The 19,252-nt window shown below is 38.2% G+C and overlaps 2 pseudogenes; one reads left to right on the plus strand and one right to left on the minus strand.

The window, feature by feature from the left end:
- Positions 1-731: 731 nt before the first annotated feature.
- LOC148543022 (uncharacterized) lies at positions 732-1,659 on the minus strand (annotated as a pseudogene).
- Positions 1,660-18,703: 17,044 nt separating this feature from the next.
- Positions 18,704-18,822, plus strand: LOC148543023 (5S ribosomal RNA; annotated as a pseudogene).
- Positions 18,823-19,252: the final 430 nt, after the last annotated feature.

Below are 19,252 nucleotides of genomic sequence, written 5' to 3' on the forward strand. Positions count from 1 at the left end.
ATGACAACCCAATCACCTGGCTGCAGTTTGTGGGTGCTGCAATCTGAATTGGGATCTGGAATAGAAGAAAACACCTGATGGTGGATTTTGGTTAGTTGGTGCTGTAACTGAACCATATTACTTGTCAAATCACCATGAAAATGTTGCAGTTGTTGAGGAAAATAACATCCTAACTTATATGGGCTTCCAAAGAGGATCTCATAAGGTGGTAGTTTTGTCTTTGCCAAAGGTGTGTGCCTGACTGAGTGTAGTGCCATAGGGAGACATTCTACCCATGTTTTGTTAGTTTCTGCCATTAGCTTTTGTATTTTAAGTTTTAGGGTGGCATTCAGATGTTTGACATGCCCAGAACTTTGAGGATGCCAAGGCACATGGAGGGCGGAGACTATCCCTAAGTCACTCATCATGTGTTGTACTACCTCACCTGTGATGTGAGTTCCCCTATCACTTTCTATCACCTCTGGTACCCCATATCTTTCAAATTACCTCTTGAATCAGTTTCTTGGCTACTGTTTTAGTGTTTGCTGACCTGCAGGCCCAGGCTTTTGCCCAATGACTGTAAAGATCTGAGCACACGAGGACATAGACATATCTAAAGCAGGGGGCAGTTGGATGAAATCTATTTGGATCCTCTGAAAGGGGTATAAAGTCCGAGGGGTGCTTTTGAGTGGCACCTTGACAGCTTTGCCAGGGTTGTGAAGTGCACATACCACACAGCTGGACAAAAAGGACTATGCGGCCTGACCAAAACCTGGAGCATGCCAATATTTATTTACTGTATTTACCAAAGTGTCTTTAGACACATGCACCTTTCCATGTAGAAGTTGTGCCATTACTGGGTAGAGGATCCTAGGTAAGCAAGTTAGTCCCTTAAGTGACCATTCTCCTTGTATGCATACAGCTCCTTGCTTTTCCCAGGTCATATGCTCACTTGGAGGAGCCAGAGTTTGGAACTGAAGGAGTAGGTCCTGGCTTACCTTAGGGACTGGAATCTCCACTCCTTTGAGTACAGGTGGGTTTGATGACTGGGGTAGGGGCTTAAGAGCTGCTTGTTTAGCAGCTTCATCCGCACATGCATTACCCCTAGCTTCTGGGGTCTATTCTCTGGTGTGTGCCTTGATTTTAATCACAGCCAATTGTCTCGAAGCCTGGAAGGCCTCAAAAAGCTGTCTAATTAATTCAGCATGTTTAATTGGTTTGCCTGTAGATCCTACAAAATCTCTACTCTTCCAAATAGGTCCCCAATCGTGGGCAATACCGTACCCATACCTGGAATCAGTGTAAATATTTACAGTTATATTTAGTTATATTTACAGTTTGTCCTTCTGCATAAAGGCAAGCTGCCTTAATTTACTCCAATTCAGCTTCTTCAGCTGACATACTAGGAGGTAGTGGTTCTTGTATGAGTACTTCATGAGTGGTTGTGACTGCATAGCCTGTGTGTGGATGCCCATCAACATAATACCTGGATCCATCCACAAATAGTTCTAGCTGTGGATTGTGTATGGGAATGTCCAGGACAGGAGAAATTTGAGCTGTTTTAGCTTGCATGAGTTGTATACAGTCATGTTCACAGGAAAAAATATTGTGACTTTTCTCACTTTGCTCATCAGCCTCTGCTGTTTGCATATGGCTGTCTGTGTCAGTAACTATTTGCATATTTTTGTCTGTATCAGTACCCAAAGTATCTATTTCACTCCCTCCTCTTGAATATCTAGGAAGAAGTGATGCAGGACAAAACCGTGCATCTCTAAATAATAACATTTGATGGTGTAAGTAGACTGACCTCATACTTTGTTAATCTGGCAGCTGACAGATGTTTTGTCTGTGCCTGATTAAGTACCTCTGTGACAGAATGTGGTACATGTAAAATCAATGGATGCCCAAGTACTATATCAGCAGTTTTATCCAATAATGTAGCTGCCGCAGCCACTCCATTTACACATGTGGGAGCTGCTCTGATTACTGGGTCTAAATGGAGTGAATAATAGGCCAGTGGACTCTGTGTTCCTGTGTACTCCTTAGGCATGCCCGTGATTTTCATGGCAATACAATACAAATGGTTTGTCATAGTTCGGTAAAGCTAACACTGGGGAAGCTAATGCAGTATGTCATTATTCAGTTGTACAAACATATCACGTTGTGCTGGTGTGAGTGTAAGCGGTCCTTGGTGCTTACTACCCTTTAGTGCATCATACAATATCCACAATTTGGAAGATGCACCTGCAATCCAGTCTCTACAATATGTAATAAGCCCAAGGAATGCTATCAGCTGCTCAGTGTCTGTGGCTCTCCTACACCATGTATGAGTTGTTTTCTTTCCTCTGTTATGTGCTCTGCCTGATGTGATATACAGTGACCTAAAAACTGAACTTTAGGTTGCGCCACCTGTATTTTGTCCTTTGATACTTTACAATTTGTGTTGCATAAAAACTTAAGGAGAGATACAGTTTCCCATAAACACTTATCCTCCTGTGAAGTACATAGCAACAAAAATCTACATGCAGTATATGATGAGACACTGAGCCGCTGCTCCTCCGTCACTGTCCCACTAACCAGCTCTTCTCTCCACCTATGGGCATCCACCTGTCCCCACTGGGTATTGGGAGGTTCTGCCTGCTCGGGCTCTCGGTGCTCTATTACGTGTACTCCTGGGTCCTGAGTTGGCAGGTTCCCTCCTTCTTGCTGGGGGAGTGGGCGGTGGACACACCAGACCAGGGGGAGCAAGCAGGCAGCACCATGGACCTGCGTGAGCTACTGGCAGTGTTGGTGCAGGCTGCAGAGCTGGGCATCGAGGAGGTGAACACCAACAAGCTGAATGAGAACCTGAAGGGAAAGACCAGTGAGGGAGTGGATGACAAGATAACTCGAGGGGATATGCTCTCCAACAAGATGGCCAATATCCTCAAGAACACCTTCCCTGGGGTCCAAGTGAGTGTACATACATGTAATATGTCCATGCAGTGTGTGTACGTACAATAAATCTTTAGCTGTGCACTAAGTGTGCACATACATGTAATATGTCCATGCTGTGTGTGTATATTCACATCACATATATCCCTGTGGTGAGTGTGTACATATACAGCATATAAATCTATGCTGTTAGCATGTACATATGTCACATATATCCCTGCAGTGAGTGTTAACATAGATGCCATATACATCCTTGCTTTGTGTGTACCTACCTACACATCATATGCAGCCTTGTGATGAGTGTGTACCTACACAGTGTACTGCGGTGGTGGGGGGCTGGGTGTGGAGGAAGGGGAAGGGGTTAGGGGTGAGGAAGATAAAGGAGGTTGGGGGTTGAGGAAGGTTAAGAGGGCTGGGGAAAGTTATGGGACTACGGGCTGAGGAAGGTGAAGGGTATTGTGGGCTATGGAAGGTGATGTGGTCTGAGGAAGGTGATGAGGGGTTTTTGGGCTGAAGATAGTGATGAGAGGATGAATTTGTGGAAGGTGATGAGGGGCTGAGGACTAAAGATGGATGGCTATAGACACCATCCCTCCTACTCCTGAGCCATCCACAGCACTGTCATCAAGGAAGTCCTTGGAAGAGATGGCAGACAAGAAATACAGCCTGCATCATCAGTGTGAGTGTGGCAAGTCAGTGTATTTTTACTTTGTTTATAGGCTGGCATCATGCTTCCCATATCACACATGCAGAGGGAGGTATGTGTGGATGTGGGGTCACAGCTGGAGGTGAGAAGGTGGGTCCCCCTGAGACATCAGTGTACCGGGCCCCAAGATTTCTGTTGCCGGCCCTGCTTGCACTACAGTGTACAAAATATTTTCGCTCTGCACTTGTTTTGTATGTGTTATTTGGGTATTTGTACAAAATGTCAACAGTAAAGTTTTCTGAATTCACAGAACTTCCCTTCTGTCAAACATTGTCAGGATAACTGTAATCCTTTAGTACTGTATAAAGAACAAAAATAAGCATTTTATTACTGTTACTTTAGAAATCCCAATTTATATGAGGACTCACAAATAAATCACTTACAGTATGTGACGAACTGACAGGAAATACTTGTAAGTAGTTATGTTTACTTTGTATTACCTATAGCCTGAAAATTGTGTCTTTTGACTCAGTGTTTCATAACTGTTCTAAAAAAAGATGTTATTTTGGCCATTGGAGGGGTGATTCATTATGCACAGAAATTGTTTGCTGTCGGGGTCTGGCATATGTTTGTATCATTTGAAAATACTATGACAAATGAGAGAACTTAGTTATTTCATGACCCCTACTGTTAGAGAGTTAAATAATAATTATACAGTATGTTGTCAAAGTTTAATGTTATGTTAGGTGCTTAACAGTGTGCTTGCAAATAATAAAAATTATAATAATATCAATTTTTATTATGTTTATATGAAGCTAAGTACTAAAAGTGCTAATAGACCGAGTGCAGTAATATGCTAATATTTGGGTCATTAGGTAACACAACTTGTAACTATGAGTCATGAGCTAAAAATTCACAATAAATCAATAAATACATATGAAACAAACATTTGCTTCTGCTGAACAATTATACATAGCTGTTGAACAAAACTATGAACATTTTCTGATCTTTAAAGTAACACTGTACTTATATAAATATATCATACTTACCTGATCTTTCAGAATGTCTGGGGGTCACCCTAATTTTTAGGGAATCCCACAGACTCCTAAAAGAGTAGGTCATCCTCCCACATCCATCTGACTTCCTAGTAATGTTGGCTGGTCTGGGTCACAATGATGTGGTTCTCAGAAAGTCATGTCATCTTGGCCACACCCACTTTTCATGGACTCATAACTCCCTAACATTATGCAGTGAGGGGGCAAATCCAAATGATGAGAATCGTTGGCACTGCCACCCATAGTAATCAGCTGCATTTCTCCTCTGAGAGCTCTAGCAGAGGGAAAACTTTATTAATATTGTAATATACCAGTAGATTTACTACTGTACATTAACCCCAAGCCTAAATGTAGCCCACTAAGAGTTAAACAAGAGTTAAACAATAATGTGAAGGTCACCACTCCCATCAACAACTTGTAGATAAAAAATAGTGAAACGGAAAACACTCCATATAAAAAAATACCTTAGTATTGATGTATACGTAGGTGGTGATTCCCCTCAAACTTAATTGAAATCTTATTATTTTCTGTTTAGAAAAAACAATAATATAAAAGAAAGCTATTAAAGCCACAGACAAGAAAAATAAGGTGTTTTAAAATATGTGTGTACTTGATTCTATATACAATTGTTCATTTCTTTAAATCAATGCGGCTATAACACAAGGATATGCCACCATTGCTTTTTAATTCAGCAGCAACATATTTATGTATAGTCCTTCTCCCGAATAGTAATAACAAATGCAAACTGAGATAATTTGAATCAAGGGCCTATATATATATATATATATATATATATATATATATATAGGTAAAATGGTCCAGCACTCTAGCATTTCTGAAGCAATACTAGACCTGGGTGCTCACTCAGTAGGAGACATAAAGAAGCAGGGTGAAGGGCCACCAATAGTGGATAAACACAGAGCGTCACTCCAGGAATTTGAAAAGACAAAGTTTTACTTCAACGTTTCAAAGCTGTAAAAGCCCCGTCATCAGGAAAATACATTAAACAGACAACAGTAAGTAACAGTAAGATATATCTTTGATCTTCCATATTTGGCTCAAACTTGCACACATTTTTAACATGAATATGGGTCCTTGCTTAAAGAGACAGGACCACACCCAGGGATATCACTTAATAAGCACCGGGGATAGACTGACAGTTTGTCTTACATTTGAAAAGCAGATGCCCTTGCCAGTGTGACTACAAATTTTAAATAAATGACAAGCTTAATCCATGGCACTCAACCATCTGGGATGCCCTTGGTATGTGACCACACCATCTACATAAAAAATATCAAACAAACTCATCACTCACTTTTCAAACTGTAATTCCTTTGAATACAGGGAATGTTAGTTCCAAATATATGCACTTGACTAACAGTGAATCCAAGGGTCAAAATGCTTGGGTACTTGTGAATTTGAAACCTGATGTGGTACTGCACCTGGGAAATTCCATCTTTACCACCTGATTTTCTGAAGACTTTTGTTCCCTTGTAGGAGGCCAATTGTAATCTTTCTGGATTGCTGCCTTATTTATCAGTTTAATTGGGGATTTCTGTATCCAATGATTTCTGGATGAGGGCAATGTTATCTCTTAAGATTTGCCTAGTTTTTTTCTAGGTAATTAATGATGAATGTATGAGTTTTTCTTCTCATTTGGGGTTCTATTCATAATCACTTAATTTCTACAAAAGCAGGTGAAAAATGAACATTTTCACCTGTAGAAATTAAGTTATCTGGCCATTCATCAAGAAGGTAAAGCAGGAGAATCTGTTGGTACACACGCCAGAAGCATGGATTGACATTACAGTGATGCGAGCTAGGAAGGAATATACTGCCCGACTTATAGGTTTGATTCCTATGGTATATAAATAAGTTTTCCTTGATGGGTGTTTTGCTTCAAGACCTGGAGGGAACCAATGGGAGGAGGTAGCTTATTGAAAAATCTATAGTGGTATATTAAGGAGCTCAGATGGGGCTAGAGTTGTGTGCTTGCCCTCTGCACATGTGGAGTCTTGAGAAAGGTTGCGTTCTGACAGTCAAAACATTGACTATGACACCATTGATGTGAAACCAATAAAGTAAGATTGTTTATTGTGACAAAGAGATGCCCTGGAAAGTGAATCCTGCTGAATTGTTAATACAATATATATATATATATATATATATATATATATATATATATATATAGAGAGAGAGAGAGAGAGAGAGAGACAACAAGGCACCTCCTAGTGCAATATAACAAAAATACTTCTAAAAGTGATTCAAATATTGTCTCCGATTTCATGTGTATCTGTACCTTGTGTTTGGCCTAAATGAGCCTTTTACGCCCTTAAGATAAGTTCTTATAACAAATCAGTAAGGTAGCTTCTGGTTAGCCATGATATCTGTGGTGCCAATAGCATGTAAAGTGCAGATAACAGCAAATGGTGTAATACATTTTAAACAAATGTATTACACATGCACCTACATGTAAGCTAAAATAGTAGAGCTTATCTTAGCATCAGAAATCAAAGCAGCAATATGACTGGAACAGCCCTACTGTAGTTGTACTTCAACATGTTTCGTCCTTTTGATTACTTAGTACTTAATCCAGAGGATGTTGTATAATGCTACCAGGGCTCCTTATATACCCTATTTAATGATCAAGCTATTAACATTTGCTTAGACTCAATGGGAACTGGAATGCATACTATTTCCAGTTTCTAATTGTAGATAGAACACAATAATTCCAATGAAACTAATGTGCCCCATCCAGTATGGCCATGGATGGTAAAAACCAGAAGTGGATACAATAACCAGTTTTCGCCTCCACCTGCTACATTGCAACATATAATAATATAATATAGTTATTTAAAATGTTTGGATCATTTATATCTTTAAATTTGTGGCAAAGCAATGGGCACCATTCTTTGCACCAAGCTTTGCAAACTTGCTTATGGATAGCTGGGAGGAAAAACATATTTATCATAATAATCCTTTTAAAAAAAATATTTTTTATTATATGACATGTGGACAGCACAGATGGTATAATGTTAGCATTGCTGTTTCACAGCATTGAGATTGTGGGTTCAATTTTCACTATGGCCCTAATTGTGTAGAGTTTGAATATATTATCCCTGTGCTTGCATGGGTTTCCTCTGGGGGCTCTAGTGTCCTCCCACACTCCAAAAATATACTGGTATGTTAATTGGCTTCCAACAAAACAAATTAACCCTAGTGTGTATGATGTGTACATGTGGTAGGGAGCTCCTCTGGGGCAGAGACTGATGTGAATGGCCAAAAATTATTTTTTAAAGACCTGTGGAATATGTGTGTGCTATATAAATAATGTGTAATAAATAAATTATATGAGATACAGGATGCGCTCAAAAAGTTTTTAGCTTATATCAATGAGAATGAATATAATTACAATTTTATATCTAAGTTTGATAATTGAAGATTCTAAAATCTTCACCAATAATTTTATCAAAACTGTCAACACAAAAAGCTATTTACATTTCAAAAGTGGACACGCTGAAAATTGGAAGAAGAATATACTATTCTCAATTTCCAGCATAAAAAAGAATTGCAGTGATAAACAAGTGAAGAACAATTGGATGTGTATGCAAATCATTTTAATGGAAAATAACTAATTGAACAAGCTTTACAGAAAACTAGAGACATGGATAGAAAGGAACTATTTAAATATAAAACAAGGGATAGAAACAAAGAAAACCTTAGGTTTTTTTAAGGCATTCAACAATTTAAATAAATGTATTAGAAAATTCTTGGGAAAACATTGTGATATCTTGAAAACAGAATGTACTTTGTAGGGTTCTGCCAGACAAAACCCAAATAGTATTTAAAAAGGAGAGAAGTTTAAAAAACATTCTGGCATCCGGTTTGCTTCAATCTAAATTAGTAGAGAATAAGTGTTTATGGGGCAAGAAATGTATGGGTTTTTATAAATGTGGACAGTGTGTAATATTTGTCAATTCACACATACTATATGAAAATCTGAAAACACCTAAAGGTATATATTTATGGATATGAATTACAAAACAGTATGTCAGTGATTTATCTGTTAGAATGCCCATGTGGGCTTACATATATTGGTAAGATGAAACATCCATTAAAATATGCATACAAGAACATGTTAGGGCAATCAAAAATAAGTTGGACAATCATTCTGTTCCCAAACATTTTAAAATCAATCATAATGCTGATCCAATATGCTTAAAATTTTAGGCAATTTAATATATTAAGCTGTGAGAAAGAGGAAGGATTTTCAAAATAAACTTTCCAGAAGGGAATTCTTCTGGATATTCCAGTTGAAAACATTATCCCCATTTTTTTTTACAGTATAATTTATCTTTTTTACAAGCACAACATTATGTTTCTAAAGTTGCCTCCTTCCTCTCACCGTTGGACTAGTTCACTGGTTCTCAAACTCGGTCCTTCGGACCCAAAACAATGCATTTTCCTTGTCTCCTCATAGAATTACAAGTGAAATAATTAGTTCCACCTGTGGATTTTTCTAAATGTGTCAGTGAGTAATGAATACACCTGTACACCTGCTGGGTGACCTGCAAAACATGAACTGTGTGGGGTCCTGAGGACCAAGCTTGAGAACCACTGGACTAGTTGAATCAGTTAAATACAGCCCTCCAATCCTCTGACAGTTCTAGGGGAGCTTTCTCCTTCTTTTATAAGATACTTCAAGCACCATTTTATAGGGATCATTATGATACTGGTATAACTCAATGGAAGAAACATTTTACATATCTAAGAGAATCAAACATTTTACAAGCACTTCTTTACTCTGAGTTTTATCAACCATAACATATCAAGACTTTTATAACAATTTTTATAGAGGCTATTTAACCCTTTCCCATTTCCATCCAATTGTACTCTCTCCTCGTTGATTTGTCTAAAATGTACTAGACTAGATGCTTCCCTCTGTCAATGTTTTTGGGATTTTACCCCTATTAAAATGTTTTGGCTTCAGGTTAAGCAATTTTCTTTTTCAGAATTAGTAAATTTTTTACCATTGACCCCAGAATGGGCCATATTTTGCATTTTGACAACCACTTCCAAAATCTCCCCATGTTGCAGCAAACAGCTTTTAATTCTTTCAGCCGTGGTGAAGAAATGTATACTCCAGCAGTAGATACATCCTTCAACTCCTTCTTTTCAGATGTTTAAAATAAAACTTTTCATGTTTGTAAGAGGGACTGGATGGAAAAGTACTTGCACAAAGAACAATGACTTGAAATGTTTTTCTCCATCTGGGAATTTTTTATTGATACCTTGACTACTTAGATTAAACAAAAAATTCATAATTATTTTCATGCTACATTATGGTATGAGACTAGATTGTCTAGATCTAATCCTCCTGTTCAACTTGGTTAACAATGTTTTCTTTTTTTAGGTATTTTTATATGTTGTTTGTTACCTATTTTAACTGGAGGCTCCATATACTATATTAAAAATGGTGTCTTTGAGCATGGTTGCTCACACCAAGAATTACAGTAGTAATACATTCATATATATATATATATATATATATATATATATATATAATATATATATATATATATATGTGTGAGAACATAATCTGTCTAAGAATGCTTTGAACTGTCTATACTTTATGTCTTTTTGACCATGGAGATGCTTTTCCCCTGCGCACAACAAAATGGCAAACAAATGGAAGTTACATGATCGGACTATGTGATTGTATTCAGAGAAAATAAAATAAACAAGCTGGCATACAAATAATGCAAACAGGGAGACTGGATTGCATGTATATTTGTATAATAACATAGGCAGGACATTTGTTCTATCTGAGAATTAACATCCATTACTCTAATAGTATACTTCTGGTGATTGCGGCCATTATGGTTGAAGCACATAGAACTTATAGACATTGTGAATTGATACCCCACTTCTGGTCCACAGCCATATTGGTTGGGGCCTCTAATTGGGATCCGTCCTGTGGATTCATGTTTAGCTCCTAACAGCATATATAAAAGATTGCATTATGATAATTTATGTGACAACTATATTATTACTTGTTCCAAAAAAAGCAGATGGAGTGGAGAAGTGGTTTTCACCATCCAGAAATATATTGGTTGGGACACAATACTTTCTATGGGATTATATGTTCTATATACAAACAGGAGCCAGAAATGGTAAGCCATCTAGTTCCTGTGGATTCAAAGCACATGTTAATTGTTTAATCATTAGATAGGTTATTTAAGGAGCTCTAGTAGAATTATCCAAATCCTCCTGATTAAGTACTAAGTAATATTTGGATCACTTTTAGAATTGTCTTTGTTATATTGCACTAGGAGGCACTTTGTTATCTATATTATTTCAGATTTACTACCTATAGTATGTGAACCATAGTATTTTGATCAAGAGCTGCCACTAGGAAATAGGAAGTGTCTCAGCCTAGAATAATTATTTGTCTGATTTTATAACCTTATTTATTCAGTGTTTGTTCAATTTATTTATTTGGTTTGGCACGACAAATGTATTAGCATCACTACATTCATTTATACAAATAAATGGTGTGGGGTCTTCCCCAAAAGCATAACCAGCCCTATAACTCTGAATCTGGCCTGGTATTGGTAAATAAGGGTAACATCCAGCATGGAGTTCCCCCTATTTTCAGTAATCAGCAGGTGGCTGACCAGTCAGGGGATTACACTATAGCAGGGAGACTCACAGCATGTGGGTCCCCTGCCATAGTGTGAAACCAGTCCCAAACTGGTCAGCCCAGGGCTGGAAATCCTCAGAAAGTGGGGACCCCAAAAATAAATTGGGGTCCTCTCTCCCAAGGATCAACCAACCCTGGGCTCTTTCCTGTAGCTTTAGGCAGTAGGTAAAGGGGTAATGGTGTAAAATAAAGTTTTATTATTGTTCTTTAGAGTGGAACTACAGGTCCCAGAAAACCTTTCCTAGCAGGATAGGCACTGTGAAAACAGGTGCCAGCATGCCTGAACATTTAGTGCACACTGACACCTATAGTTCCATAAGAAAATACAGTATGACACACACACTGAATGTTGTAACACTTTATTGCACATACTCACACTTCATACTTACTGTACCTTGTCCTTGGATGTGCTTGGACCTCTTATACAGGTAGAAGTCCAGGATTTTGGCAAAACAAAAAAATGCAAACTCCCAAGTCCATGTACATTGGTAGAGCACTGATTGACTAAGAGTTGGACACTGTCAGCCAATCAGCAGATGGTTTCTATGACTGCATAGTTCCCCATGTTATATGCCTATTTGATGAGGTTCACATAATTGATTACTTGCACATGTTATAATCTAACACTTTTGTTGGTCTTTTACTTGCTGACATTCCATGTTTGTGGCTTTTGTGGTGCTGCTAACCTTGACAAAGGGACTAAAACATTGGCACTGGTGGTGTGTAAATATAACACTCAAGTTTTTGATGAAAATGGTGGGTGCCCTCCAATTGTTCAATTTTATGCAAGTTAGTAATGAAAACTGTTTTTAATTTTTTTTTTGCTGTACTGAAGATGCCCCCAAGCCTGGAATTCTGATGCAGTCAGTGCATGCTTTCTTTTATCTGTATCTATAGGTCCTTTTTGCTAACTAGCATGATCTTGTGCCGCTTCCTCATTTTGAATTCTCTCCAACCACTGATATTCAACTTTGAATGTGGGTAGCTATAAGCAAGCAATCTGTGCACTTTATCATGAATGTTTGCTTGTGCCAAGGTTTTAGCACTACCAGGTAGACCTACATGAAAAGTGGTTCAATTTGGTTCTCAAAACTTCTCATGTGTCTGCCCCATGAGCTGTTCCAACCAATCAGATTCTATAACACTGTTAGATGAACAACTTTATTACAACAGATAAAATCAGGGTATAGTTGAAGGGCATAGAAAAATGGCAGATAATAGTTTATTTCAAAAGATAAATGAGGATATTATAGGTTAAAGTGTACAACATTTAAAAGAGCAGGTTCTATTAAAAAAACATGAGGAAAAAAGAGAAAATTATTACATTGGGAAACATTAATTGTCATTATTAGTTTGAGAAATGTGTTATAAGAGGAAGCTTTGGCAATTGGTCAATTACAACATCCAAGATAAATCTGATTATTGTCTTTGCTTTATGGACACACTTTGATTTTGGCACCATATGTGACAAGTACGTACTTTGCATCTAAAAGCATTATCTGGTGTCTTGTGCCAATAACTGTTAAATAAGATTGAAAATTGCACAGCAAAGTGCACTTCTACAAAAGAGAAAAACATAAAGCAAACATTATGGAATGTGAATACTTACCATAGTACTCAAGAGGGCAATTGTTCTACTGTATTTAGGTGTAATGGCAAATAAATTTTTCAGAATGGCTTACCAATGGCAATTATCACTTACAGTATGCTTTATGAGGGGTGCACCTGGTTGTCCTGAGGTTTATCTTATATAGAACATATTAATTACAATATTATACTAGTAATGTTCTTTACACTAATAAAGTGATGTTACATGCATAGCATTTAAAGAAAATTGCACATACTTCCTTAAATGCAATAACAAATTAATATAATTGCAAATAAATAGTATTAGAAATGTCTATAATATAGAGGCAAAATTATAGGACTTTTTTTTGGTAACTATGAGCACTCCTTTAAATCTGTGTTTTTAAGGACATAATTATCAATATGCTTAAACCATGCCAAATTAAAAAATTTGATAAATCTAATTATGTGTCTCAAATAAATAAACAAAATGAAGCCCACAGGAAGATGTATATAAAAAGTATATTACATGGTCAATGCCATATTAGAGGATAACAACAACATATTTTGTGAATAAGTATAAGAAATAATGAGGACAGCTGCTGTTGTGATAATTAATATTAAAAACATTTGCACATTTAATTACATTTTCACACTATATTTTACATGTTTTATTAAGAAATTTTAAAATGAGATAATACAAGTAAATTTTAAAAAATTTCTATGAAGGATCTCAAAAAGTCTGTAAAGCTAGGTACACACTTTAACAAAAACATACTTTTCCTCTTACAGGGCCTGATTCAGACCCAGTTGCATCTGAGCGCTCGCAACTGGGTCGATGGTGGCCTAGAGCGCATGCGCACTACGGAGCCGGCTCCGTCGTGCGCATGCGTGAGACCCGGATAACGACGGGCAATCCGTCGCTCCAGGTCTCATACCAAAGGGGGCGTGCTGTCGATGTTGAGTGACAGCACGCCCCCTTTGGTGGTCGGGCCAGGGGAGTGGATGCCCAAACGGAGGTGTTCCCATGTGAACGCCTCCGTTTGGGGACGGCCCCACTGACATCACGAGCGATGTCATTGGGAGAGAATTTGGCTTTGTTAGAGCTGAAATCTCCCTGGGGCTTGCGGCAACAATACCCTACCACAAGGGTCTCATCGCAAGCCCGATGGTCACGATGGTCTTGACCATCACGACCATCTTCCTGGCCGCTCGCTATAGCTATGGGTGGCCACCCACAGCTATGCGAGCTGCCAGGAGGCCATTTAAAAAAAAAAAAAGACTGGCCCTGATTCAGAGCGAGTGCTCTGTCAGAGCGTCCGGCTCTGAATCAGGGCCACAGTACGATTGAAAGTCCAGATGAACATGCAGACTCATGAGTACACTCTTTTACACTCTACCCTGCAATCTGTGATGCCCATCTCTTGAAACCATCTGCTGAAAAGATTGAGACTGCAGGAGCAGAAGTATTGGTCAGACTGACTGATGGTGTGCACACACTTCCAGGTTTGTCCGATATTGTACCATCACCTCGCATAAATATTAGGACCCCCATAAAACCAGACAAGCAGATGTGACTTGTCTTCTTAAGATAAAAAATGATCATGAGTGAGTAAACACTCTTACAATAACTTACAAAGAGGTTGTGAATCTTATAGTAGTCAGACAATTGTATAAGTGTATGCCCAGGTTTAGTGTAACATTTTTGTTATATAACATACCAGTCTATGAACACCTAATAACAGAATATTGCTCTTGTAATTTAAAATTATTAGTCTATTCTTAAGCTAAAGATTTTCTGATACACTTCACTGGTAGAATTTATGTTGTCATTCAACAAAGATAAAATACAGAGAAGATAACTTAATTTATGGTCTGTGCGAGTGTATAGCTATCTTCTTATTCTGGGTCCCATCATCATTTAACTCTCCACATGCTCTCAGACTACCCCATGTGCCCTACCACAACACCACACCACATGGCCCTTATTAGCAGCTTTCTTTGAATAATATCCCCTGGCGTGTTGTAATGTCCAAGAATGATTTGCTCATATTATAAGGGGTATATTTACTAAAGGTTGATTTAAATTGAGTTTGGTTTAAAATTGATCAACACCACATTTACTAATGCAGTACATAAAACACAAAATCAAATATTGTTCGATTTAGCCACAGAAACACAATATCTAATGTATGTTGATCGATTTTCATAGACTTTCATTGATTTTTATCAATTTTAAATTGATCAAAATAGATTATAATCGACTTTTAGTAAATATACCCATAATAATTAGTTTCACCCACATAGAGAGGTTTTATCCTTCTATGCACCCCAACATTGAAGTTACCTTTTAAGAAGAACAAATTCACCAACTGATCTGTCTTAGTGCACAAACTACTCTTATATTTCAGTCCATCACAAAAAGAAGGACAGTAAGTCAGACTCTCTTTATAAATAGTAGTTACAAATAGAGCACCAATCCCACACCAGCCATCTATTATATAATAGTTTACAGTTTTGTTTCTCCTCTCTCCAATTAGCTGTAACTCAGTTCATCTGTATCTACAGAATACATATAAAGCTTGCTGAGGTGCTACCCACTACCTAAACATTATAAAAATCACATATACAAAAAAGAAAAGTTAGTCATTTTAATGGGTGCACTGGGACCCACTTTGGTAATTAAAAATGTTATATTTTTAATAGGTATGCATTAAAATCTCACTGTTTTAAATTTGTTAAGATGGTGAAATATAAAAAGATAGAATTGTGCAAAAGATATGAAAATTAACGTGTACAATAAAATATGCAAAACAAAACAGTTGTCAATTGGTCACTTTCAATATGATCAGTGTTTAGTAACACAGTGGTTCATTACTTATTATAGTTTATTCTGTTACTTATGTTGAAAATAATTATTTCTTAAGGCCAAATGCTTTCATCAGCTCCAAGAAGGAAGTAGCAAATTGTATCAAACAATGTTGTGTATCAAATAATGACTAATATTGTGTATAGTCAGTATTCCAAATTAATGCAATGTCTTCTCTTCCTATGCTTAGATGTCTTATCCTTATGTATTGCCATGCAATGCTTATAGTAAATATTTCTTAGCTATGCAGTATACACAAATATATGTTGTAGTTCCGCAGATGAGAGGAAGAGGCCAGGAAATCTCTGTCAGCCGATTAAGATCCTGGTCTCTTCCCTCCCCTATAACGATGATGACATGCCTCCATTTCGGGAAACTGAGGCCATCACCGCCCCTTCCCCACCCACAAACAGCATCAGATTGTCAATCAATGACAGTCTGCTGCCAGCCTGTGTGCGGGATTGCAGACCCATTCTGCATATGTGTAGAATGGGTCAGGTGCCTGCACAGATTCCCAATTATTAGCGTGCACTGCTATATAAGGCCCTTTGTCCGCACATCCTGCTGAACAGTATTCGACGGGCTGCGGTAAGCAAAACAGTGCCTGCAGGCTAAAAATCATCGGAGTCAGCGCTGACTAACATTACAGCAGCCGGCTGCGATTTGGAGGGACTCCCAAGGGGGAAAGGGTTCCTGAGCAAGGGACTGAGAAGGATCCCCATTGTGTGAGAAATCTCGAGCATAATAACTGGGTAATTATCTGTAACATCCCCAGCAAAGAGCATATAAATGTTCATATAATTGTACCAACAGTGGTATGTGTATATAGACTTTCTGAGCAGGATTATTCCATATGGCAAAATTTATGAACACATGGACATGAACTAAAACATTAATACTGTTTTTAATAAGGATTATTGACATTGAAAGTCTGCAATTGATCAATATTGAAGCACTCATTCATTTAGGAAACTGTTTTACATACACAGATACTTTTATGCAAATCACGTGCAACAATTTTTATGTGAATAATTATTATTAAATGTTTCTGCCATCTCGCAATAGAGCTAGATAGGTGCAGGGATTTTTCTATTTTTTGCCAGTTTCTAAGGTTGTTTGAGTACCCAAAAGGTTAAATTAATTCCTCTGCCGCTAAATATAATAATATATTTTACATATATTTTTTTTTTATTTGATTAGGTTGTTTCTTCTTTTTTGTTTTTGTTTTTAGCTCATTCTTAGACCTCGTTATTAACATCAAAACAAAGAAAAAAGAAAATTTCACACTAGAGTTTTAGGTACTTTAGATTTAAACAGGTGATTTTGGTGGTCTTGACATATTGTTTATAATGATAATACCATGAGTTAACAATAAACAAACTGTTTTCTACAAATTGAAAAGCCTGGTGAGTGCTCTCTTTACTTATTTACTATGACAACTTGGATACTTGTTGCCAATGAGACTACACACCCCAACAACGTGACAAATTGGAACTATGTGAGTGCTGCCCTGCACTTGGAATATATATTATATTGCCAAATTTCAGGGCAAAACATAAAAAATGAGTATATGGGAGTGATCTAAAATTCCAACTGTCAGTTTTTCTGACACTCTCAATTAGGACCATTTTTCTGCTGTTCTCTATGGGAGATTTTTGGGAAGGCATAACTCAGGGTAGGGGGCGAATTTAGTCTTGGGGTTTGTATTATAAGGTAGCTATTGTTCCAGGTAAATTAGAAAGTTACAGTTTTTAAAATATTACCTCACGAATGTGTCATTATGCAGATAGGAAGTTTCAACTTGTTGTGTAGCCTCAGTTGGTACCTTCAACAGGTGTACTCAATGCGGCTTCACTTGGGTGCACCAAGATGACTGTCGTTTGTGTGCGTTAGTGGCACTGGGACCCAGCATGGTAGTCCAATGGCCCGGAGGGAGCAATGAAGAGTTGCTGAAGAAAGAAGACGCCAGAAGTCCCAGTGGGTGGCGGCCATGCAAAAGAGTTGACACAGGCTGCCACCCACTAGGTGAAGAAGAAAACAGAAACCCTGGGCAGGTGGCAGCCATGCAGAAGAGCTAATTGGCTGCCAAATCTCAGGCAAAGACATCAGAAATACTGGCAGGTTGGTACCTGCCAGGTGAAGACACCAAAGTCCTGGGGTGGTGGTGGCCATGCAAAAGAGATTAAAGGCCGCCATCCCCAAGTGAAGAAGCCAAAGCCCTGGCGGGTTGGCACCCGCCAGGTGAAGACACAGAAGCCCTGGTCTGTTAATGCCCACCAGACAAAGATGGCAAAGCCCTGCAGTGGCAGCGGCCACACAAAAAAGCTTAAAGGAAGCGCCCCCCAGGTGAAGATGCAGTACAATAAAATAGTACAAAATTAAAGTGTATTGTGTTTATTTTAATATTTTCTTTACTGGTGGACTGCAGGTGCCAGTGGGCCTTTATGCCATGTATGCTGGTACTTGTGGTTCTACAGGTACCAGCATGTAGGAGAGGCTTACTGGGACCTGTGGTTCTCCTGCAAATGACAAAATATTTTTAACAATACACTATACACAATCAACACAGCACCCACCGGACAGAGGTGCCAGGGATAGTCCCAGTCTATAAGCCTAGACCTTGGGTTACCTGGAGAGGGGGATCCCTTTATTGGGGGTGCCCAGCTCCACAGAGATCCCTGGCCTTGGTTGACTAGTGGCCATGGTTAATACTTCGGCTGTGTGTATTCCAATGAGCGAGTGACGGGAATCTCACTCAGTGAGCAGCTGAATCTGACCATTAAGGCATCAGCCTCAATAATTGGAATTTCATTGCTTTTTTAAGTTTCAGTGGCAGAAAGTAGGTTTTGTGAAAATTCAGATCATATCTAAGAAACCTACAACACTGAGTATTCCGAGGTGGTCTCCCATCCATGATGGATGAGTTGGTAGCTGTGGATATCCTCTAAATTATTTACAACCTTACCATTGTACTGACGCCCAATCTCATCTGATCTTGGAAGCTAAGCACAATTGGGCTGGGTTAGTACTTGGATGGGAGACCACCTAGTAATACTCAGTGTTGTAGTATATAATATCCACAGTAGGGCACACATTAGCCACTCAGTCCACCTAAAGGATTATGGGTCACATGCGAGTTGAAGATTTATGAAATACAATGAAGATACTTTTGTTGACCAACCTGGATTAAAAAGTTATGGAATATTGACTTCAATTTACCTAATTTATCTCCTACATCAATTCTGGACTTTGGATAATTATCACCTTATACAAGCTTTAATTACCATGTCTTACTCTTAATAACATCACATCACTCACTCTCGTACATTACTCGCTTAGAGCTGATATTAATTATAGTATATGATGTGATTCATATACTAGGAAGCCAGGCTCCTTATTTCATAAATTTGCCAATATATTTGCTAATTTCTCCCCCTTTTCAATTATTATCAGCTGCGCATGGAAAGATGGCATCCCTTTCACCATAGCAACGATGATAC

Source organism: Taudactylus pleione, unplaced genomic scaffold, assembly GCF_031769625.1.
Source record: "Taudactylus pleione unplaced genomic scaffold, aTauple2 ptg000006l, whole genome shotgun sequence".
In the NCBI taxonomy this organism is placed as follows: Eukaryota; Metazoa; Chordata; class Amphibia; order Anura; family Myobatrachidae; genus Taudactylus; species Taudactylus pleione.